Here is a 25,888-nt window from a genome sequence, read left to right as displayed (position 1 = left end):
ATTCAGAAGAGCTGAGTGGACAATGTTTGTTTCTGATGCAATACTCAGAAGAGCTGAGTGGATAACGTTTATTTCTGATACAACATTCAGAAGAGCTGAGTGGATAAAGTTTATTTCTGATGCAATGCTCAGAAGAGCTGAGTGGATAAAATTATTTCTGATGCAACGTTCAGAAGAGCTCAGTGGATAAAGTTTATTTCTGATGCAACGTTCAGAAGAGCTAAGTGGATAAAGTTTATTTCTGATGCAACGCTCAGAAAAGCTGAGTGGATCACGTTTATTTCTGATGCAATGCTCTGAAGAGCTGAATGGATAAAGTTTATTTCTGATGCAACGTTCAGAAGAGCTAAGTGGATAAAGTTTATTTCTGATGCAACGTTCAGAAGAGCTGAGTGGATAAAGTCTATTTCTGATGCAACATTCTGAAGAGCTGAGTGGATAACGTTTATTTCTGATGCAACGTTCAGAAGAGTTGAGTGGATAAAGTTTATTTCTGATGCAATGCTCAGAAGAGCTGAGTGGATATCGATTATTTCCGATGCAACGTTCAGAAGAGCTGAGTGGGTAAAGTGTATTTCTGATGCAACGTTCAGAAGAGCTGGGTGGATAAAGTTTATTTCTGATGCAACGTTCATAAGATCTGAGTGGATAAAGTTTATTTCTGATGCAACGCTCAGAAGAGCTGAGTGGATAAAGTTTGATTCTGATGCAACACTCAGAAGAGCTGAGTTGATAAACTATATTTCTGATGCAACGCTCAGAAGAGCTGAGTGGATAATTTATATTTCTGATGCAACGTTCAGAAGAGCTGAGTGGATAAAATTTATTTCTGATGCAATAATCAGAAGAGCTGAGTGGGTAAAATTATTTCTGATGCAACGTTCAGAAGAGCTCAGTGGATAAATTTTATTTCTGAAGCAACGCTCACAAAAGCTGAGTGGTTAACGTTTATTTCTGATGCATTGCTCAGAAGAGCTGAGTGGATAACGTTTATTTCTGATGCAACGTTCAGAAGAGCTAAGTGGATAAAGTTTATTTCTGATGCAACGTTCAGAAGAGCTGAGTGGATAAAGTATATTTCTGATGCAACATTCTGAAGAGCTGAGTGGATAACGTTTATTTCTGATGCAACGTTCAGAAAAGCTGAGTGGATAAAGTTTATTTCTGATGCAACGCTCAGAAAAGCTGAGTGGATAACGTTTATTTCTGATGCAATGCTCAGAAGAGCTGAGTGGATAAAGTTTATTTCTGATGCAACGTTCAGAAGAGCTAAGTGGATAAAGTTTATTTCTGATGCAACGTTCAGAAGAGCTGAGTGGATAAAGTCTATTTCTGATGCAACATTCAGAAGAGCTGTGTGGATAATGTTTATTTCTGATGCATAAAGTTTATTTCTGATGCAATGCTCAGAAGAGCTGTGTGGATAACGTTTATTTCTGATGCAACGCTCAGCAGAGCTGAGTGGATAACGTTTATTTCTGATGCAACGTTCAGAAGAGCTGGGTGGATAAAGTTTATTTCTGATGCAACACTCAGAAGAGCAGAGTGGATAACGTTTATTTCTGATGCAACGCTCAGAAGAGCTGACTGGATAAATTAATTTCTGATGCAACGCTCAGGAGAGCAAAGTGGATAAAGTTTATTTCTGATGCAACATTCAAAAGAGCTCAGTGGATAACGTTTAATTCTTATGCAGCGCTCAGAAGAGCTGAGTGGATAAAGTTTATTTGTGATGCAACATTCAGAAGAGCTCAGTGGATAAAGTTTGATTCTGATGCAACACTCAGAAGAGCTGAGTTGATAAACTATATTTCTGATGCAACGCTCAGAAGAGCTGAGTGAATAATTTATATTTCTGATGCAACGTTCAGAAGAGCTGAGTGTATAACATTTATTTCTGATGCAATAATCAGAAGAGCTCAGTGGATAAAGTCTATTTCTGATGCAACATTCTGAAGAGCTGAGTGGATAACGTTTATTTCTGATGCAACGTTCAGAAGAGCTAATTGGATAACGTTTATTTCTGATGCAACGTTCAGAAGAGCTGAGTGGATAAAGTCTATTTCTGATGCAACATTCAGAAGAGCTGAGTGGATAACGTTTATTTCTGATGCATAAAGTTTATTTCTGACGCAATGCTCAGAAGAGCTGTGTGGATAAAGTTTATTTCTCATGCAATGCTCAGAAGAGCTGAGTGGATAACGTTTATTTCTGATGCAACGTTCAGAAGAGCTGAGTGGATAAAGTTTATTTCTGATGCAATGCTCAGAAGAGCTGAGTGGATAAAATTATTTCTGATGGAACGTTCAGAAGAGCTCAGTGGATAAAGTTTATTTCTGATGCAACGCTCAGAAAAGCTGAGTGGATCACATTTATTTCTGATGCAATGCTCAGAAGAGCTGAGTGGATAAAGTTTATTTCTGATGCAACGTTCAGAAGAGCTAAGTGGATAAAGTTTATTTCTGATGCAACGTTCAGAAGAGCTGAGTGGATAAATTAATTTCTGATGCAACATTCAGAAGAGCTGAGTGGATAAAGTATATTTCTGATGCAACATTCAGGAGAGCTGAGTGGATAAAATTATTTCTGATGCAACGTTCAGAAGAGCTCAGTGGATAAAGTTTATTTCTGATGCAACGCTCAGAAGAGCTGGGTGGATAACGTTTATTTGTGATGCAACATTCAGAAGAGCTGAGTGGACAATGTTTGTTTCTGATGCAATACTCAGAAGAGCTGAGTGGATAACGTTTATTTCTGATACAACATTCAGAAGAGCTGAGTGGATAAAGTTTATTTCTGATGCAATGCTCAGAAGAGCTGAGTGGATAAAATTATTTCTGATGCAACGTTCAGAAGAGCTCAGTGGATAAAGTTTATTTCTGATGCAACGTTCAGAAGAGCTAAGTGGATAAAGTTTATTTCTGATGCAACGCTCAGAAAAGCTGAGTGGATCACGTTTATTTCTGATGCAATGCTCTGAAGAGCTGAGTGGATAAAGTTTATTTCTGATGCAACGTTCAGAAGAGCTAAGTGGATAAAGTTTATTTCTGATGCAACGTTCAGAAGAGCTGAGTGGATAAAGTCTATTTCTGATGCAACATTCTGAAGAGCTGAGTGGATAACGTTTATTTCTGATGCAACGTTCAGAAGAGTTGAGTGGATAAAGTTTATTTCTGATGCAATGCTCAGAAGAGCTGAGTGGATATCGATTATTTCCGATGCAACGTTCAGAAGAGCTGAGTGGGTAAAGTGTATTTCTGATGCAACGTTCAGAAGAGCTGGGTGGATAAAGTTTATTTCTGATGCAACGTTCATAAGATCTGAGTGGATAAAGTTTATTTCTGATGCAACGCTCAGAAGAGCTGAGTGGATAAAGTTTGATTCTGATGCAACACTCAGAAGAGCTGAGTTGATAAACTATATTTCTGATGCAACGCTCAGAAGAGCTGAGTGGATAATTTATATTTCTGATGCAACGTTCAGAAGAGCTGAGTGGATAAAATTTATTTCTGATGCAATAATCAGAAGAGCTGAGTGGGTAAAATTATTTCTGATGCAACGTTCAGAAGAGCTCAGTGGATAAATTTTATTTCTGAAGCAACGCTCACAAAAGCTGAGTGGTTAACGTTTATTTCTGATGCATTGCTCAGAAGAGCTGAGTGGATAACGTTTATTTCTGATGCAACGTTCAGAAGAGCTAAGTGGATAAAGTTTATTTCTGATGCAACGTTCAGAAGAGCTGAGTGGATAAAGTATATTTCTGATGCAACATTCTGAAGAGCTGAGTGGATAACGTTTATTTCTGATGCAACGTTCAGAAAAGCTGAGTGGATAAAGTTTATTTCTGATGCAACGCTCAGAAAAGCTGAGTGGATAACGTTTATTTCTGATGCAATGCTCAGAAGAGCTGAGTGGATAAAGTTTATTTCTGATGCAACGTTCAGAAGAGCTAAGTGGATAAAGTTTATTTCTGATGCAACGTTCAGAAGAGCTGAGTGGATAAAGTCTATTTCTGATGCAACATTCAGAAGAGCTGTGTGGATAATGTTTATTTCTGATGCATAAAATTTATTTCTGATGCAATGCTCAGAAGAGCTGTGTGGATAACGTTTATTTCTGATGCAACGCTCAGCAGAGCTGAGTGGATAACGTTTATTTCTGATGCAACGTTCAGAAGAGCTGGGTGGATAAAGTTTATTTCTGATGCAACACTCAGAAGAGCAGAGTGGATAACGTTTATTTCTGATGCAACGCTCAGAAGAGCTGACTGGATAAATTAATTTCTGATGCAACGCTCAGGAGAGCAAAGTGGATAAAGTTTATTTCTGATGCAACATTCAAAAGAGCTCAGTGGATAACGTTTAATTCTTATGCAGCGCTCAGAAGAGCTGAGTGGATAAAGTTTATTTGTGATGCAACATTCAGAAGAGCTCAGTGGATAAAGTTTGATTCTGATGCAACACTCAGAAGAGCTGAGTTGATAAACTATATTTCTGATGCAACGCTCAGAAGAGCTGAGTGAATAATTTATATTTCTGATGCAACGTTCAGAAGAGCTGAGTGTATAACATTTATTTCTGATGCAATAATCAGAAGAGCTCAGTGGATAAAGTCTATTTCTGATGCAACATTCTGAAGAGCTGAGTGGATAACGTTTATTTCTGATGCAACGTTCAGAAGAGCTAATTGGATAACGTTTATTTCTGATGCAACGTTCAGAAGAGCTGAGTGGATAAAGTCTATTTCTGATGCAACATTCAGAAGAGCTGAGTGGATAACGTTTATTTCTGATGCATAAAGTTTATTTCTGACGCAATGCTCAGAAGAGCTGTGTGGATAAAGTTTATTTCTCATGCAATGCTCAGAAGAGCTGAGTGGATAACGTTTATTTCTGATGCAACGTTCAGAAGAGCTGAGTGGATAAAGTTTATTTCTGATGCAATGCTCAGAAGAGCTGAGTGGATAAAATTATTTCTGATGCAACGTTCAGAAGAGCTCAGTGGATAAAGTTTATTTCTGATGCAACGCTCAGAAAAGCTGAGTGGATCACATTTATTTCTGATGCAATGCTCAGAAGAGCTGAGTGGATAAAGTTTATTTCTGATGCAACGTTCAGAAGAGCTAAGTGGATAAAGTTTATTTCTGATGCAACGTTCAGAAGAGCTGAGTGGATAAATTAATTTCTGATGCAACATTCAGAAGAGCTGAGTGGATAAAGTATATTTCTGATGCAACATTCAGGAGAGCTGAGTGGATAAAATTATTTCTGATGCAACGTTCAGAAGAGCTCAGTGGATAAAGTTTATTTCTGATGCAACGCTCAGAAGAGCTGGGTGGATAACGTTTATTTGTGATGCAACATTCAGAAGAGCTGAGTGGACAATGTTTGTTTCTGATGCAATACTCAGAAGAGCTGAGTGGATAACGTTTATTTCTGATACAACATTCAGAAGAGCTGAGTGGATAAAGTTTATTTCTGATGCAATGCTCAGAAGAGCTGAGTGGATAAAATTATTTCTGATGCAACGTTCAGAAGAGCTCAGTGGATAAAGTTTATTTCTGATGCAACGTTCAGAAGAGCTAAGTGGATAAAGTTTATTTCTGATGCAACGCTCAGAAAAGCTGAGTGGATCACGTTTATTTCTGATGCAATGCTCTGAAGAGCTGAGTGGATAAAGTTTATTTCTGATGCAACGTTCAGAAGAGCTAAGTGGATAAAGTTTATTTCTGATGCAACGTTCAGAAGAGCTGAGTGGATAAAGTCTATTTCTGATGCAACATTCTGAAGAGCTGAGTGGATAACGTTTATTTCTGATGCAACGTTCAGAAGAGTTGAGTGGATAAAGTTTATTTCTGATGCAATGCTCAGAAGAGCTGAGTGGATATCGATTATTTCCGATGCAACGTTCAGAAGAGCTGAGTGGGTAAAGTGTATTTCTGATGCAACGTTCAGAAGAGCTGGGTGGATAAAGTTTATTTCTGATGCAACGTTCATAAGATCTGAGTGGATAAAGTTTATTTCTGATGCAACGCTCAGAAGAGCTGAGTGGATAAAGTTTGATTCTGATGCAACACTCAGAAGAGCTGAGTTGATAAACTATATTTCTGATGCAACGCTCAGAAGAGCTGAGTGGATAATTTATATTTCTGATGCAACGTTCAGAAGAGCTGAGTGGATAAAATTTATTTCTGATGCAATAATCAGAAGAGCTGAGTGGGTAAAATTATTTCTGATGCAACGTTCAGAAGAGCTCAGTGGATAAATTTTATTTCTGAAGCAACGCTCACAAAAGCTGAGTGGTTAACGTTTATTTCTGATGCATTGCTCAGAAGAGCTGAGTGGATAACGTTTATTTCTGATGCAACGTTCAGAAGAGCTAAGTGGATAAAGTTTATTTCTGATGCAACGTTCAGAAGAGCTGAGTGGATAAAGTATATTTCTGATGCAACATTCTGAAGAGCTGAGTGGATAACGTTTATTTCTGATGCAACGTTCAGAAAAGCTGAGTGGATAAAGTTTATTTCTGATGCAACGCTCAGAAAAGCTGAGTGGATAACGTTTATTTCTGATGCAATGCTCAGAAGAGCTGAGTGGATAAAGTTTATTTCTGATGCAACGTTCAGAAGAGCTAAGTGGATAAAGTTTATTTCTGATGCAACGTTCAGAAGAGCTGAGTGGATAAAGTCTATTTCTGATGCAACATTCAGAAGAGCTGTGTGGATAATGTTTATTTCTGATGCATAAAGTTTATTTCTGATGCAATGCTCAGAAGAGCTGTGTGGATAACGTTTATTTCTGATACAACGCTCAGCAGAGCTGAGTGGATAATGTTTATTTCTGATGCAACGTTCAGAAGAGCTGGGTGGATAAAGTTTATTTCTGATGCAACACTCAGAAGAGCAGAGTGGATAACGTTTATTTCTGATGTAACGCTCAGAAGAGCTGACTGGATAAATTAATTTCTGATGCAACGCTCAGGAGAGCAAAGTGGATAAAGTTTATTTCTGATGCAACATTCAAAAGAGCTCAGTGGATAACGTTTAATTCTTATGCAGCGCTCAGAAGAGCTGAGTGGATAAAGTTTATTTGTGATGCAACATTCAGAAGAGCTCAGTGGATAAAGTTTGATTCTGATGCAACACTCAGAAGAGCTGAGTTGATAAACTATATTTCTGATGCAACGCTCAGAAGAGCTGAGTGAATAATTTATATTTCTGATGCAACGTTCAGAAGAGCTGAGTGTATAACATTTATTTCTGATGCAATAATCAGAAGAGCTCAGTGGATAAAGTCTATTTCTGATGCAACATTCTGAAGAGCTGAGTGGATAACGTTTATTTCTGATGCAACGTTCAGAAGAGCTAATTGGATAACGTTTATTTCTGATGCAACGTTCAGAAGAGCTGAGTGGATAAAGTCTATTTCTGATGCAACATTCAGAAGAGCTGAGTGGATAACGTTTATTTCTGATGCATAAAGTTTATTTCTGACGCAATGCTCAGAAGAGCTGTGTGGATAAAGTTTATTTCTCATGCAATGCTCAGAAGAGCTGAGTGGATAACGTTTATTTCTGATGCAACGTTCAGAAGAGCTGAGTGGATAAAGTTTATTTCTGATGCAATGCTCAGAAGAGCTGAGTGGATAAAATTATTTCTGATGCAACGTTCAGAAGAGCTCAGTGGATAAAGTTTATTTCTGATGCAACGCTCAGAAAAGCTGAGTGGATCACATTTATTTCTGATGCAATGCTCAGAAGAGCTGAGTGGATAAAGTTTATTTCTGATGCAACGTTCAGAAGAGCTAAGTGGATAAAGTTTATTTCTGATGCAACGTTCAGAAGAGCTGAGTGGATAAATTAATTTCTGATGCAACATTCAGAAGAGCTGAGTGGATAAAGTATATTTCTGATGCAACATTCAGGAGAGCTGAGTGGATAAAATTATTTCTGATGCAACGTTCAGAAGAGCTCAGTGGATAAAGTTTATTTCTGATGCAACGCTCAGAAAACCTGAGTGGATCACGTTTATTTCTGATGCAATGCTCTGAAGAGCTGAGTGGATAAAGTTTATTTCTGATGCAACGTTCAGAAGAGCTAAGTGGATAAAGTTTATTTCTGATGCAACGTTCAGAAGAGCTGAGTGGATAAAGTCTATTTCTGATGCAACATTCTGAAGAGCAGAGTGGATAACGTTTATTTCTGATGCAACGTTCAGAAGAGCTGAGTGGATAAAGTTCATTTCTGATGCAACGCTCAGAAAAGCTGAGTGGATAATGTTTATTTCTGATGCAATGCTCAGAAGAGCTGAGTGGATATCGATTATTTCCGATGCAACGTTCAGAAGAGCTGAGTGGGTAAAGTGTATTTCTGATGCAACGTTCAGAAGAGCTGGGTGGATAAAGTTTATTTCTGATGCAACGTTCATAAGATCTGAGTGGATAAAGTTTATTTCTGATGCAACGCTCAGAAGAGCTGAGTGGATAAAGTTTGATTCTGATGCAACACTCAGAAGAGCTGAGTTGATAAACTATATTTCTGATGCAACGCTCAGAAGAGCTGAGTGGATAATTTATATTTCTGATGCAACGTTCAGAAGAGCTGAGTGGATAAAATTTATTTCTGATGCAATAATCAGAAGAGCTGAGTGGGTAAAATTATTTCTGATGCAACGTTCAGAAGAGCTCAGTGGATAAATTTTATTTCTGAAGCAACGCTCACAAAAGCTGAGTGGTTAACGTTTATTTCTGATGCATTGCTCAGAAGAGCTGAGTGGATAACGTTTATTTCTGATGCAACGTTCAGAAGAGCTAAGTGGATAAAGTTTATTTCTGATGCAACGTTCAGAAGAGCTGAGTGGATAAAGTATATTTCTGATGCAACATTCTGAAGAGCTGAGTGGATAACGTTTATTTCTGATGCAACGTTCAGAAAAGCTGAGTGGATAAAGTTTATTTCTGATGCAACGCTCAGAAAAGCTGAGTGGATAACGTTTATTTCTGATGCAATGCTCAGAAGAGCTGAGTGGATAAAGTTTATTTCTGATGCAACGTTCAGAAGAGCTAAGTGGATAAAGTTTATTTCTGATGCAACGTTCAGAAGAGCTGAGTGGATAAAGTCTATTTCTGATGCAACATTCAGAAGAGCTGTGTGGATAATGTTTATTTCTGATGCATAAAGTTTATTTCTGATGCAATGCTCAGAAGAGCTGTGTGGATAACGTTTATTTCTGATACAACGCTCAGCAGAGCTGAGTGGATAATGTTTATTTCTGATGCAACGTTCAGAAGAGCTGGGTGGATAAAGTTTATTTCTGATGCAACACTCAGAAGAGCAGAGTGGATAACGTTTATTTCTGATGTAACGCTCAGAAGAGCTGACTGGATAAATTAATTTCTGATGCAACGCTCAGGAGAGCAAAGTGGATAAAGTTTATTTCTGATGCAACATTCAAAAGAGCTCAGTGGATAACGTTTAATTCTTATGCAGCGCTCAGAAGAGCTGAGTGGATAAAGTTTATTTGTGATGCAACATTCAGAAGAGCTCAGTGGATAAAGTTTGATTCTGATGCAACACTCAGAAGAGCTGAGTTGATAAACTATATTTCTGATGCAACGCTCAGAAGAGCTGAGTGAATAATTTATATTTCTGATGCAACGTTCAGAAGAGCTGAGTGTATAACATTTATTTCTGATGCAATAATCAGAAGAGCTCAGTGGATAAAGTCTATTTCTGATGCAACATTCTGAAGAGCTGAGTGGATAACGTTTATTTCTGATGCAACGTTCAGAAGAGCTAATTGGATAACGTTTATTTCTGATGCAACGTTCAGAAGAGCTGAGTGGATAAAGTCTATTTCTGATGCAACATTCAGAAGAGCTGAGTGGATAACGTTTATTTCTGATGCATAAAGTTTATTTCTGACGCAATGCTCAGAAGAGCTGTGTGGATAAAGTTTATTTCTCATGCAATGCTCAGAAGAGCTGAGTGGATAACGTTTATTTCTGATGCAACGTTCAGAAGAGCTGAGTGGATAAAGTTTATTTCTGATGCAATGCTCAGAAGAGCTGAGTGGATAAAATTATTTCTGATGCAACGTTCAGAAGAGCTCAGTGGATAAAGTTTATTTCTGATGCAACGCTCAGAAAAGCTGAGTGGATCACATTTATTTCTGATGCAATGCTCAGAAGAGCTGAGTGGATAAAGTTTATTTCTGATGCAACGTTCAGAAGAGCTAAGTGGATAAAGTTTATTTCTGATGCAACGTTCAGAAGAGCTGAGTGGATAAATTAATTTCTGATGCAACATTCAGAAGAGCTGAGTGGATAAAGTATATTTCTGATGCAACATTCAGGAGAGCTGAGTGGATAAAATTATTTCTGATGCAACGTTCAGAAGAGCTCAGTGGATAAAGTTTATTTCTGATGCAACGCTCAGAAAACCTGAGTGGATCACGTTTATTTCTGATGCAATGCTCTGAAGAGCTGAGTGGATAAAGTTTATTTCTGATGCAACGTTCAGAAGAGCTAAGTGGATAAAGTTTATTTCTGATGCAACTTTCAGAAGAGCTGAGTGGATAAAGTCTATTTCTGATGCAACATTCTGAAGAGCAGAGTGGATAACGTTTATTTCTGATGCAACGTTCAGAAGAGCTGAGTGGATAAAGTTCATTTCTGATGCAACGCTCAGAAAAGCTGAGTGGATAATGTTTATTTCTGATGCAATGCTCAGAAGAGCTGAGTGGATAAAGTTTATTTCTGATGCAACGTTCAGAAGAGCTAAGTGGATAACGTTTATTTCTGATGCATAAAGTTTATTTCTGATGCAACGTTCAGAAGAGCTGAGTGGATAAAGTTCATTTCTGATGCAACGCTCAGAAAAGCTGAGTGGATAATGTTTATTTCTGATGCAATGCTCAGAAGAGCTGAGTGGATAAAGTCTATTTCTGATGCAACATTCTGAAGAGCAGAGTGGATAACGTTTATTTCTGATGCAACGTTCAGAAGAGCTGAGTGTATAAAGTCTATTTCTGATGCAACATTCTGAAGAGCTGAGTGGATAACGTTTATTTCTGATGCAACGTTCAGAAGAGCTGAGTGGATAAAGTTTATTTCTGATGCAATGCTCAGAAGAGCTGAGTGGATATCGTTTATTTCCGATGCAACGTTCAGAAGAGCTGAGTGGATAATGTTTATTTCTGATGCAACATTCAAAAGAGCTGAGTGGATAACGTTTATTTCTGATGCAATGCTCAGAAGAGCTGAGTGGATAAAGTCTATTTCTGATGCAACATTCAGAAGAGCTGAGTGGATAAAGTTTATTTCTGATGCAACGTTCAGAAGAGCTAAGTGGATAAAGTTTATTTCTGATGCAACGTTCAGAAGAGCTGAGTGGATAAAGTCTATTTCTGATGCAACATTCTAAAGAGCTGAGTGGATAACGTTTATTTCTAATGCAACGTTCAGAAGAGCTGAGTGGATAAAGTTTATTTCTGATGCAATGCTCAGAAGAGCTGAGTGGATATCGATTATTTCCGATGCAACGTTCAGAAGAGCTGAGTGGGTAAAGTGTATTTCTGATGCAACGTTCAGAAGAGCTGGGTGGATAAAGTTTATTTCTGATGCAACTTTCATAAGATCTGAGTGGATAAAGTTTATTTCTGATGCAACGCTCAGAAGAGCTGAGTGGATAAAGTTTGATTCTGATGCAACACTCAGAAGAGCTGAGTTGATAAACTATATTTCTGATGCAACGCTCAGAAGAGCTGTGTGGATAATTTATATTTCTGATGCAACGTTCAGAAGAGCTGAGTGGATAAAATGTATTTCTGATGCAATAATCAGAAGAGCTGAGTGGGTAAAATTATTTCTGACGCAACGTTCAGAAGAGCTCAGTGGATAAATTTTATTTCTGAAGCAACGCTCACAAAAGCTCAGTGGTTAGAGTTTATTTCTGATGCATTGCTCAGAAGAGCTGAGTGGATAAAGTTTATTTCTGATGCAACGTTCAGAAGAGCTAAGTGGATAAAGTTTATTTCTGATGCAACGTTCAGAAGAGCTGAGTGGATAAAGTATATTTCTGATGCAACATTCTGAAGAGCTGAGTGGATAACGTTTATTTCTGATGCAACGTTCAGAAGAGCTGAGTGGATAAAGTTTATTTCTGATGCAACGCTCAGAAAAGCTGAGTGGATAACGTTTATTTCTGATGCAATGCTCAGAAGAGCTGAGTGGATAAAGTTTATTTCTGATGCAACGTTCAGAAGAGCTAAGTGGATAAAGTTTATTTCTGATGCAACGTTCAGAAGAGCTGAGTGGATAAAGTCTATTTCTGATGCAACATTCAGAAGAGCTGTGTGGATAATGTTTATTTCTGATGCATAAAGTTTATTTCTGATGCAATGCTCAGAAGAGCTGTGTGGATAACGTTTATTTCTGATGCAACGCTCAGCAAAGCTGAGTGGATAACGTTTATTTCTGATGCAACGTTCAGAAGAGCTGGGTGGATAAAGTTTATTTCTGATGCAACACTCAGAAGAGCAGAGTGGATAACGTTTATTTCTGATGCAACGCTCAGAAGAGCTGACTGGATAAATTAATTTCTGATGCAACGCTCAGGAGAGCAAAGTGGATAAAGTTTATTTCTGATGCAACATTCAAAAGAGCTCAGTGGATAACGTTTAATTCTGATGCAGCGCTCAGAAGAGCTGAGTGGATAAAGTTTATTTGTGATGCAACATTCAGAAGAGTTCAGTGGATAAAGGTTGATTCTGATGCAACACTCAGAAGAGCTGAGTTGATAAACTATATTTCTGATGCAACGCTCAGAAGAGCTGAGTGGATAATTTATATTTCTGATGCAACGTTCAGAAGAGCTGAGTGTATAAAATTTATTTCTGATGCAATAATCAGAAGAGCTGAGTGGATAAAATTATTTCTGATGCAACGTTCAGAAGAGCTGAGTGGATAAATTTTATTTCTGAAGCAACGCTCACAAAAGCTGAGTGTATAAAATTTATTTCTGATGCAATAATCAGAAGAGCTGAGTGGATAAAATTATTTCTGATGCAACGTTCAGAAGAGCTGAGTGGATAAAGTATATTTCTGATGCAACATTCTGAAGAGCTGAGTGGATAACGTTTATTTCTGATGCAACGTTCAGAAGAGCTGAGTGGATAAAGTTTATTTCTGATGCAACGCTCAGAAAAGCTGAGTGGATAACGTTTATTTCTGATGCAATGCTCAGAAGAGCTGGGTGGATAAAGTTTATTTCTGATGCAACGTTCAGAAGAGCTAAGTGGATAAAGTTTATTTCTGATGCAACGTTCAGAAGAGCTGAGTGGATAAAGTCTATTTCTGATGCAACATTCAGAAGAGCTGTGTGGATAATGTTTATTTCTGATGCATAAAGTTTATTTCTGATGCAATGCTCAGAAGAGCTGTGTGGATAACGTTTATTTCTGATGCAACGCTCAGCAGAGCTGAGTGGATAACGTTTATTTCTGATGCAACGTTCAGAAGAGCTGGGTGGATAAAGTTTATTTCTGATGCAACACTCAGAAGAGCAGAGTGGATAACGTTTATTTCTGATGCAATGCTCAGAAGAGCTGACTGGATAAATTAATTTCTCATGCAACGCTCAGGAGAGCAAAGTGGATAAAGTTTATTTCTGATGCAACATTCAAAAGAGCTCAGTGGATAACGTTTAATTCTGATGCAGCGCTCAGAAGAGCTGAGTGGATAAAGTTTATTTGTGATGCAACATTCAGAAGAGCTCAGTGGATAAAGTTTGATTCTGATGCAACACTCAGAAGAGCTGAGTTGATAAACTATATTTCTGATGCAACGCTCAGAAGAGCTGAGTGGATAATTTATATTTCTGATGCAACGTTCAGAAGAGCTGAGTGTATAAAATTTATTTCTGATGCAATAATCAGAAGAGCTGAGTGGATAAAATTATTTCTGATGCAACGTTCAGAAGAGCTCAGTGGATAAAGTTTATTTCTGATGCAACGCTCAGAAAAGCTGAGTGGATCACATTTATTTCTGATGCAATGCTCAGAAGAGCTGAGTGGATAAAGTTTATTTCTGATGCAACGTTCAGAAGAGCTAAGTGGATAAAGTTTATTTCTGATGCAACGTTCAAAAGAGCTGAGTGGATAAATTAATTTCTGATGCAACATTCAGAAGAGCTGAGTGGATAACGTTTATTTCTGATGCATAAAGTGTATTTCTGATGCAATGCTCAGAACAGCTGAGTGGATAAAGTATATTTCTGATGCAACATTCAGGAGAGCTGAGTGGATAATTTATATTTCTGATGCAACGTTCAGAAGAGCTGAGTGGATAAAGTCTATTTCTGATGCAATGCTCAGAAGAGCTGAGTGGATAAAATTATTTCTGATGCAACGTTCAGAAGAGCTCAGTGGATAAAGTTTATTTCTGATGCAACGCTCAGAAAAGCTGAGTGGATCACGTTTATTTCTGATGCAATGCTCTGAAGAGCTGAGTGGATAAAGTTTATTTCTGATGCAACGTTCAGAAGAGCTAAGTGGATAAAGTTTATTTCTGATGCAACGTTCAGAAGAGCTGAGTGGATAAAGTATATTTCTGATGCAACATTCTGAAGAGCTGAGTGGATAATGTTTATTTCTGATGCAACGTTCAGAAGAGCTGAGTGGATAAAGTTTATTTCTGATGCAACGCTCAGAAAAGCTGAGTGGATAACGTTTATTTCTGATGCAATGCTCAGAAGAGCTGAGTGGATAAAGTTTATTTCTGATGCAACGTTCAGAAGAGCTAAGTGGATAACGTTTATTTCTGATGCATAAAATTTATTTCTGATGCAACGTTCAGAAGAGCTGAGTGGATAATTTATATTTCTGATGCAACGTTCAGAAGAGCTGAGTGTATAAAGTCTATTTCTGATGCAACATTCTGAAGAGCTGAGTGGATAACGTTTATTTCTGATGCAACGTTCAGAAGAGCTGAGTGGATAAAGTTTATTTCTGATGCAATGCTCAGAAGAGCTGAGTGGATATCGTTTATTTCCGATGCAACGTTCAGAAGAGCTGAGTGGATAAAGTTTATTTCTGATGCAACATTCAAGAGAGCTGAGTGGATAACGTTTATTTCTGATGCAATGCTCAGAAGAGCTGAGTGGATAAAGTCTATTTCTGATGCAACATTCAGAAGAGCTGAGTGGATAAAGTTTATTTCTGATGCAATGTTCAGAAGAGCTAAGTGGATAAAGTTTATTTCTGATGCAACGTTCAGAAGAGCTGAGTGGATAAAGTCTATTTCTGATGCAACATTCTAAAGAGCTGAGTGGATAACGTTTATTTCTGATGCAACGTTCAGAAGAGCTGAGTGGATAAAGTTTATTTCTGATGCAACATTCTGAAGAGCTGAGTGGATAAAGTTTATTTCTGATGCAACGTTCAGAAGAGCTAAGTGGATAAAGTTTATTTCTGATGCAACGTTCAGAAGAGCTGAGTGGATAAAGTCTATTTCTGATGCAACATTCTGAAGAGCAGAGTGGATAACGTTTATTTCTGATGCAACGTTCAGAAGAGCTGAGTGGATAAAGTTCATTTCTGATGCAACGCTCAGAAAAGCTGAGTGGATAACGTTTATTTCTGATGCAATGCTCAGAAGAGCTGAGTGGATAAAGTTTATTTCTGATGCAACGTTCAGAAGAGCTAAGTGGATAACGTTTATTTCTGATGCATAAAGTTTATTTCTGATGCAACGTTCAGAAGAGCTGAGTGGATAATTTATATTTCTGATGCAACGTTCAGAAGAGCTGAGTGTATAAAGTCTATTTCTGATGCAACATTCTGAAGAGCTGAGTGGATAACGTTTATTTCTGATGCAACGTTCAGAAGAGCTGAGTGGATAAAGTTTATTTCTGATGCAATGCTCAGAAGAGCTGAGTGGATATCGTTTATTTCCGATGCAACGTTCAGAAGAGCTGAGTGGATAAAGTTTATTTCTGATGCAACATTCAAAAGAGCTGAGTGGATAACGTTTATTTCTGATGCAATGCTCAGAAGAGCTGAGTGGATAAAGTCTATTTCTGATGCAACATTCAGAAGAGCTGAGTGGATAAAGTTTATTTCTGATGCAACGTTCAGAAGAGCTAAGTGGATAAAGTTTATTTCTGATGCAACGTTCAGAAGAGCTGAGTGGATAAAGTCTATTTCTGATGCAACATTCTAAAGAGCTGAGTGGATAACGTTTATTTCTGATGCAACGTTCAGAAGAGCTGAGTGGATAAAGTTTATTTCTGATGCAATGCTCAGAAGAGCTGAGTGGATATCGATTATTTCCGATGCAACGTTCAGAAGAGCTGAGTGGGTAAAGTGTATTTCTGATGCAACGTTCAGAAGAGCTGGGTGGATAAAGTTTATTTCTGATGCAACTTTCATAAGATCTGAGTGGATAAAGTTTATTTCTGATGCAACGCTCAGAAGAGCTGAGTGGATAAAGTTTGATTCTGATGCAACACTCAGAAGAGCTGAGTTGATAAACTATATTTCTGATGCAACGCTCAGAAGAGCTGAGTGGATAATTTATATTTCTGATGCAACGTTCAGAAGAGCTGAGTGGATAAAATGTATTTCTGATGCAATAATCAGAAGAGCTGAGTGGGTAAAATTATTTCTGATGCAACGTTCAGAAGAGCTCAGTGGATAAATTTTATTTCTGAAGCAACGCTCACAAAAGCTCAGTGGTTAACGTTTATTTCTGATGCATTGCTCAGAAGAGCTGAGTGGATAAAGTTTATTTCTGATGCAACGTTCAGAAGAGCTAAGTGGATAAAGTTTATTTCTGATGCAACGCTCAGCAGAGCTGAGTGGATAACGTTTATTTCTGATGCAACGTTCAGAAGAGCTGGGTGGATAAAGTTTATTTCTCATGCAACACTCAGAAGAGCAGAGTGGATAACGTTTATTTCTGATGCAACGCTCAGAAGAGCTGACTGGATAAATTAATTTCTCATGCAACGCTCAGGAGAGCAAAGTGGATAAAGTTTATTTCTGATGCAACATTCAAAAGAGCTCAGTGGATAACGTTTAATTCTGATGCAGCGCTCAGAAGAGCTGAGTGGATAAAGTTTATTTGTGATGCAACATTCAGAAGAGCTCAGTGGATAAAGTTTGATTCTGATGCAACACTCAGAAGAGCTGAGTTGATAAACTATATTTCTGATGCAACGCTCAGAAGAGCTGAGTGGATAATTTATATTTCTGATGCAACGTTCAGAAGAGCTGAGTGTATAAAATTTATTTCTGATGCAATAATCAGAAGAGCTGAGTGGATAAAATTATTTCTGATGCAACGTTCAGAAGAGCTCAGTGGATAAAGTTTATTTCTGATGCAACGCTCAGAAAAGCTGAGTGGATCACATTTATTTCTGATGCAATGCTCAGAAGAGCTGAGTGGATAAAGTTTATTTCTGATGCAACGTTCAGAAGAGCTAAGTGGATAAAGTTTATTTCTGATGCAACGTTCAAAAGAGCTGAGTGGATAAATTAATTTCTGATGCAACATTCAGAAGAGCTGAGTGGATAACGTTTATTTCTGATGCATAAAGTGTATTTCTGATGCAATGCTCAGAACAGCTGAGTGGATAAAGTATATTTCTGATGCAACATTCAGGAGAGCTGAGTGGATAATTTATATTTCTGATGCAACGTTCAGAAGAGCTGAGTGGATAAAGTCTATTTCTGATGCAATGCTCAGAAGAGCTGAGTGGATAAAATTATTTCTGATGCAACGTTCAGAAGAGCTCAGTGGATAAAGTTTATTTCTGATGCAACGCTCAGAAAAGCTGAGTGGATCACGTTTATTTCTGATGCAATGCTCTGAAGAGCTGAGTGGATAAAGTTTATTTCTGATGCAACGTTCAGAAGAGCTAAGTGGATAAAGTTTATTTCTGATGCAACGTTCAGAAGAGCTGAGTGGATAAAGTATATTTCTGATGCAACATTCTGAAGAGCTGAGTGGATAACGTTTATTTCTGATGCAACGTTCAGAAGAGCTGAGTGGATAAAGTTTATTTCTGATGCAACGCTCAGAAAAGCTGAGTGGATAACGTTTATTTCTGATGCAATGCTCAGAAGAGCTGAGTGGATAAAGTTTATTTCTGATGCAACGTTCAGAAGAGCTAAGTGGATAACGTTTATTTCTGATGCATAAAGTTTATTTCTGATGCAACGTTCAGAAGAGCTGAGTGGATAATTTATATTTCTGATGCAACGTTCAGAAGAGCTGAGTGTATAAAGTCTATTTCTGATGCAACATTCTGAAGAGCTGAGTGGATAACGTTTATTTCTGATGCAACGTTCAGAAGAGCTGAGTGGATAAAGTTTATTTCTGATGCAATGCTCAGAAGAGCTGAGTGGATAACGTTTATTTCTGATGCAACATTCAAGAGAGCTGAGTGGATAACGTTTATTTCTGATGCAATGCTCAGAAGAGCTGAGTGGATAAAGTCTATTTCTGATGCAACATTCAGAAGAGCTGAGTGGATAAAGTTTATTTCTGATGCAACGTTCAGAAGAGCTAAGTGGATAAAGTTTATTTCTGATGCAACGTTCAGAAGAGCTGAGTGGATAAAGTCTATTTCTGATGCAACATTCTAAAGAGCTGAGTGGATAACGTTTATTTCTGATGCAACGTTCAGAAGAGCTGAGTGGATAAAGTTTATTTCTGATGCAACATTCTGAAGAGCTGAGTGGATAAAGTTTATTTCTGATGCAACGTTCAGAAGAGCTAAGTGGATAAAGTTTATTTCTGATGCAACGTTCAGAAGAGCTGAGTGGATAACGTTTATTTCTGATGCAACGTTCAGAAGAGCTGAGTGGATAAAGTTCATTTCTGATGCAACGCTCAGAAAAGCTGAGTGGATAACGTTTATTTCTGATGCAATGCTCAGAAGAGCTGAGTGGATAAAGTTTATTTCTGATGCAACGTTCAGAAGAGCTAAGTGGATAACGTTTATTTCTGATGCATAAAGTTTATTTCTGATGCAACGTTCAGAAGAGCTGAGTGGATAATTTATATTTCTGATGCAACGTTCAGAAGAGCTGAGTGTATAAAGTCTATTTCTGATGCAACATTCTGAAGAGCTGAGTGGATAACGTTTATTTCTGATGCAACGTTCAGAAGAGCTGAGTGGATAAAGTTTATTTCTGATGCAATGCTCAGAAGAGCTGAGTGGATATCGTTTATTTCCGATGCAACGTTCAGAAGAGCTGAGTGGATAAAGTTTATTTCTGATGCAACATTCAAAAGAGCTGAGTGGATAACGTTTATTTCTGATGCAATGCTCAGAAGAGCTGAGTGGATAAATTCTATTTCTGATGCAACATTCAGAAGAGCTGAGTGGATAAAGTTTATTTCTGATGCAACGTTCAGAAGAGCTAAGTGGATAACGTTTATTTCTGATGCAACGTTCAGAAGAGCTGAGTGGATAAAATGTATTTCTGATGCAATAATCAGAAGAGCTGAGTGGGTAAAATTATTTCTGATGCAACGTTCAGAAGAGCTCAGTGGATAAATTTTATTTCTGAAGCAACGCTCACAAAAGCTCAGTGGTTAACGTTTATTTCTGATGCATTGCTCAGAAGAGCTGAGTGGATAAAGTTTATTTCTGATGCAACGTTCAGAAGAGCTAAGTGGATAAAGTTTATTTCTGATGCAACGTTCAGAAGAGCTGAGTGGATAAAGTATATTTCTGATGCAACATTCAGAAGAGCTGAGTGGATAACGTTTATTTCTGATGCAACGTTCAGAAGAGCTGAGTGGATAAAGTTTATTTCTGATGCAACGCTCAGAAAAGCTGAGTGGATAACGTTTATTTCTGATGCAATGCTCAGAAGAGCTGAGTGGATAAAGTTTATTTCTGATGCAACATTCAGAAGAGCTAAGTGGATAAAGTTTATTTCTGATGCAACGTTCAGAATAGCTGAGTGGATAAAGTCTATTTCTGATGCAACATTCAGAAGAGCTGTGTGGATAATGTTTATTTCTGATGCATAAAGTTTATTTCTGATGCAATGCTCAGAAGAGCTGTGTGGATAACGTTTATTTCTGATGCAACGCTCAGCAGAGCTGAGTGGATAAAGTTTATTTCTGATGCAACGTTCAGAAGAGCTCAGTGGATAACGTTTAATTCTGATGCAGCGCTCAGAAGAGCTGAGTCGATAAAGTTTATTTGTGATGCAACATTCAGAAGAGTTCAGTGGATAAAGTTTGATTCTGATGCAACACTCAGAAGAGCTGAGTGGATAATTTATATTTCTGATGCAACGTTCAGAAGAGCTGAGTGTATAAAATTTATTTCTGATGCAATAATCAGAAGAGCTGAGTGGATAAAATTATTTCTGATGCAACGTTCAGAAGAGCTGAGTGGATAAATTTTATTTCTGAAGCAACGCTCACAAAAGCTGAGTGTATAAAATTTATTTCTGATGCAATAATCAGAAGAGCTGAGTGGATAAAATTATTTCTGATGCAACGTTCAGAAGAGCTGAGTGGATAAAGTATATTTCTGATGCAACATTCTGAAGAGCTGAGTGGATAACGTTTATTTCTGATGCAACGTTCAGAAGAGCTGAGTGGATAAAGTTTATTTCTGATGCAACGCTCAGAAAAGCTGAGTTGATAACGTTTATTTCTGATGCAATGCTCAGAAGAGCTGAGTGGATAAAGTTTATTTCTGATGCAACGTTCAGAAGAGCTAAGTGGATAAAGTTTATTTCTGATGCAACGTTCAGAAGAGCTGAGTGGATAAAGTCTATTTCTGATGCAACATTCAGAAGAGCTGTGTGGATAATGTTTATTTCTGATGCATAAAGTTTATTTCTGATGCAATGCTCAGAAGAGCTGTGTGGATAACGTTTATTTCTGATGCAACGCTCAGCAGAGCTGAGTGGATAACGTTTATTTCTGATGCAACGTTCAGAAGAGCTGGGTGGATAAAGTTTATTTCTGATGCAACACTCAGAAGAGCAGAGTGGATAACGTTTATTTCTGATGCAACGCTCAGAAGAGCTGACTGGATAAATTAATTTCTGATGCAACGCTCAGGAGAGCAAAGTGGATAAAGTTTATTTCTGATGCAACATTCAAAAGAGCTCAGTGGATAACGTTTAATTCTGATGCAGCGCTCAGAAGAGCTGAGTGGATAAAGTTTATTTGTGATGCAACATTCAGAAGAGCTCAGTGGATAAAGTTTGATTCTGATGCAACACTCAGAAGAGCTGAGTTGATAAACTATATTTCTGATGCAACGCTCAGAAGAGCTGAGTGGATAATTTATATTTCTGATGCAACATTCAGGAGAGCTGAGTGGATAACGTTTATTTCTGATGCATAAAGTGTATATCTGATGCAATGCTCAGAACAGCTGAGTGGATAAAGTATATTTCTGATGCAACATTCAGGAGAGCTGAGTGGATAATTTATATTTCTGATGCAACGTTCAGAAGAGCTAAGTGGATAACGTTTATTTCTGATGCATAAAGTTTATTTCTGATGCAACGTTCAGAAGAGCTGAGTGGATAATTTATATTTCTGATGCAACGTTCAGAAGAGCTGAGTGTATAAAGTCTATTTCTGATGCAACATTCTGAAGAGCTGAGTGGATAACGTTTATTTCTGATGCAACGTTCAGAAGAGCTGAGTGGATAAAGTTTATTTCTGATGCAATGCTCAGAAGAGCTGAGTGGATATCGTTTATTTCCGATGCAACGTTCAGAAGAGCTGAGTGGATAAAGTTTATTTCTGATGCAACACTCAGAAGAGCAGAGTGGATAACGTTTATTTCTGATGCAACGCTCAGAAGAGCTGACTGGATAAATTAATTTCTCATGCAACGCTCAGGAGAGCAAAGTGGATAAAGTTTATTTCTGATGCAACATTCAAAAGAGCTCAGTGGATAACGTTTAATTCTGATGCAGCGCTCAGAAGAGCTGAGTGGATAAAGTTTATTTGTGATGCAACATTCAGAAGAGCTCAGTGGATAAAGTTTGATTCTGATGCAACACTCAGAAGAGCTGAGTTGATAAACTATATTTCTGATGCAACGCTCAGAAGAGCTGAGTGGATAATTTATATTTCTGATGCAACGTTCAGAAGAGCTGAGTGTATAAAATTTATTTCTGATGCAATAATCAGAAGAGCTGAGTGGATAAAATTATTTCTGATGCAACGTTCAGAAGAGCTCAGTGGATAAAGTTTATTTCTGATGCAACGCTCAGAAAAGCTGAGTGGATCACATTTATTTCTGATGCAATGCTCAGAAGAGCTGAGTGGATAAAGTTTATTTCTGATGCAACGTTCAGAAGAGCTAAGTGGATAAAGTTTATTTCTGATGCAACGTTCAAAAGAGCTGAGTGGATAAATTAATTTCTGATGCAACATTCAGAAGAGCTGAGTGGATAACGTTTATTTCTGATGCATAAAGTGTATTTCTGATGCAATGCTCAGAACAGCTGAGTGGATAAAGTATATTTCTGATGCAACATTCAGGAGAGCTGAGTGGATAATTTATATTTCTGATGCAACGTTCAGAAGAGCTGAGTGGATAAAGTCTATTTCTGATGCAATGCTCAGAAGAGCTGAGTGGATAAAATTATTTCTGATGCAACGTTCAGAAGAGCTCAGTGGATAAAGTTTATTTCTGATGCAACGCTCAGAAAAGCTGAGTGGATCACGTTTATTTCTGATGCAATGCTCTGAAGAGCTGAGTGGATAACGTTTATTTCTGATGCAACGTTCAGAAGAGCTAAGTGGATAAAGTTTATTTCTGATGCAACGTTCAGAAGAGCTGAGTGGATAAAGTATATTTCTGATGCAACATTCTGAAGAGCTGAGTGGATAACGTTTATTTCTGATGCAACGTTCAGAAGAGCTGAGTGGATAAAGTTTATTTCTGATGCAACGCTCAGAAAAGCTGAGTGGATAACGTTTATTTCTGATGCAATGCTCAGAAGAGCTGAGTGGATAAAGTTTATTTCTGATGCAACGTTCAGAAGAGCTAAGTGGATAACGTTTATTTCTGATGCATAAAGTTTATTTCTGATGCAACGTTCAGAAGAGCTGAGTGGATAATTTATATTTCTGATGCAACGTTCAGAAGAGCTGAGTGTATAAAGTCTATTTCTGATGCAACATTCTGAAGAGCTGAGTGGATAACGTTTATTTCTGATGCAACGTTCAGAAGAGCTGAGTGGATAAAGTTTATTTCTGATGCAATGCTCAGAAGAGCTGAGTGGATATCGTTTATTTCCGATGCAACGTTCAGAAGAGCTGAGTGGATAAAGTTTATTTCTGATGCAACATTCAAGAGAGCTGAGTGGATAACGTTTATTTCTGATGCAATGCTCAGAAGAGCTGAGTGGATAAAGTCTATTTCTGATGCAACATTCAGAAGAGCTGAGTGGATAAAGTTTATTTCTGATGCAACGTTCAGAAGAGCTAAGTGGATAAAGTTTATTTCTGATGCAACGTTCAGAAGAGCTGAGTGGATAAAGTTTATTTCTGATGCAACATTCTGAAGAGCTGAGTGGATAAAGTTTATTTCTGATGCAACGTTCAGAAGAGCTAAGTGGATAAAGTTTATTTCTGATGCAACGTTCAGAAGAGCTGAGTGGATAACGTTTATTTCTGATGCAACGTTCAGAAGAGCTGAGTGGATAAAGTTCATTTCTGATGCAACGCTCAGAAAAGCTGAGTGGATAACGTTTATTTCTGATGCAATGCTCAGAAGAGCTGAGTGGATAAAGTTTATTTCTGATGCAACGTTCAGAAGAGCTAAGTGGATAACGTTTATTTCTGATGCATAAAGTTTATTTCTGATGCAACGTTCAGAAGAGCTGAGTGGATAATTTATATTTCTGATGCAACGTTCAGAAGAGCTGAGTGTATAAAGTCTATTTCTGATGCAACATTCTGAAGAGCTGAGTGGATAACGTTTATTTCTGATGCAACGTTCAGAAGAGCTGAGTGGATAAAGTTTATTTCTGATGCAATGCTCAGAAGAGCTGAGTGGATATCGTTTATTTCCGATGCAACGTTCAGAAGAGCTGAGTGGATAAAGTTTATTTCTGATGCAACATTCAAAAGAGCTGAGTGGATAACGTTTATTTCTGATGCAATGCTCAGAAGAGCTGAGTGGATAAAGTCTATTTCTGATGCAACATTCAGAAGAGCTGAGTGGATAAAGTTTATTTCTGATGCAACGTTCAGAAGAGCTAAGTGGATAAAGTTTATTTCTGATGCAACGTTCAGAAGAGCTGAGTGGATAAAGTATTTCTGATGCAACATTCTAAAGAGCTGAGTGGATAACGTTTATTTCTGATGCAACGTTCAGAAGAGCTGAGTGGATAAAGTTTATTTCTGATGCAATGCTCAGAAGAGCTGAGTGGATATCGATTATTTCCGATGCAACGTTCAGAAGAGCTGAGTGGGTAAAGTGTATTTCTGATGCAACGTTCAGAAGAGCTGGGTGGATAAAGTTTATTTCTGATGCAACTTTCATAAGATCTGAGTGGATAAAGTTTATTTCTGATGCAACGCTCAGAAGAGCTGAGTGGATAAAGTTTGATTCTGATGCAACACTCAGAAGAGCTGAGTTGATAAACTATATTTCTGATGCAACGCTCAGAAGAGCTGAGTGGATAATTTATATTTCTGATGCAACGTTCAGAAGAGCTGAGTGGATAAAATGTATTTCTGATGCAATAATCAGAAGAGCTGAGTGGGTAAAATTATTTCTGATGCAACGTTCAGAAGAGCTCAGTGGATAAATTTTATTTCTGAAGCAACGCTCACAAAAGCTCAGTGGTTAACGTTTATTTCTGATGCATTGCTCAGAAGAGCTGAGTGGATAAAGTTTATTTCTGATGCAACGTTCAGAAGAGCTAAGTGGATAAAGTTTATTTCTGATGCAACGTTCAGAAGAGCTGAGTGGATAAAGTATATTTCTGATGCAACATTCTGAAGAGCTGAGTGGATAACGTTTATTTCTGATGCAACGTTCAGAAGAGCTGAGTGGATAAAGTTTATTTCTGATGCAACGCTCAGAAAAGCTGAGTGGATAACGTTTATTTCTGATGCAATGCTCAGAAGAGCTGAGTGGATAAAGTTTATTTCTGATGCAACGTTCAGAAGAGCTAAGTGGATAACGTTTATTTCTGATGCAACGTTCAGAAGAGCTGAGTGGATAAAGTCTATTTCTGATGCAACATTCAGAAGAGCTGTGTGGATAATGTTTATTTCTGATGCATAAAGTTTATTTCTGATGCAATGCTCAGAAGAGCTGTGTGGATAACGTTTATTTCTGATGCAACGCTCAGCAGAGCTGAGTGGATAAAGTTTATTTCTGATGCAACGTTCAGAAGAGCTCAGTGGATAACGTTTAATTCTGATGCAGCGCTCAGAAGAGCTGAGTGGATAAAGTTTATTTGTGATGCAACATTCAGAAGAGTTCAGTGGATAAAGTTTGATTCTGATGCAACACTCAGAAGAGCTGAGTGGATAATTTATATTTCTGATGCAACGTTCAGAAGAGCTGAGTGTATAAAATTTATTTCTGATGCAATAATCAGAAGAGCTGAGTGGATAAAATTATTTCTGATGCAACGTTCAGAAGAGCTGAGTGGATAAATTTTATTTCTGAAGCAACGCTCACAAAAGCTGAGTGTATAAAATTTATTTCTGATGCAATAATCAGAAGAGCTGAGTGGATAAAATTATTTCTGATGCAACGTTCAGAAGAGCTGAGTGGATAAAGTATATTTCTGATGCAACATTCTGAAGAGCTGAGTGGATAACGTTTATTTCTGATGCAACGTTCAGAAGAGCTGAGTGGATAAAGTT

This window comes from Lampris incognitus, chromosome 3 (assembly GCF_029633865.1).
Source record: "Lampris incognitus isolate fLamInc1 chromosome 3, fLamInc1.hap2, whole genome shotgun sequence".
Classification (NCBI taxonomy): Eukaryota; Metazoa; Chordata; class Actinopteri; order Lampriformes; family Lampridae; genus Lampris; species Lampris incognitus.
The sequence above is the reverse complement of the archived record's forward strand: the minus strand, read 5'-3'. Positions refer to the sequence as shown.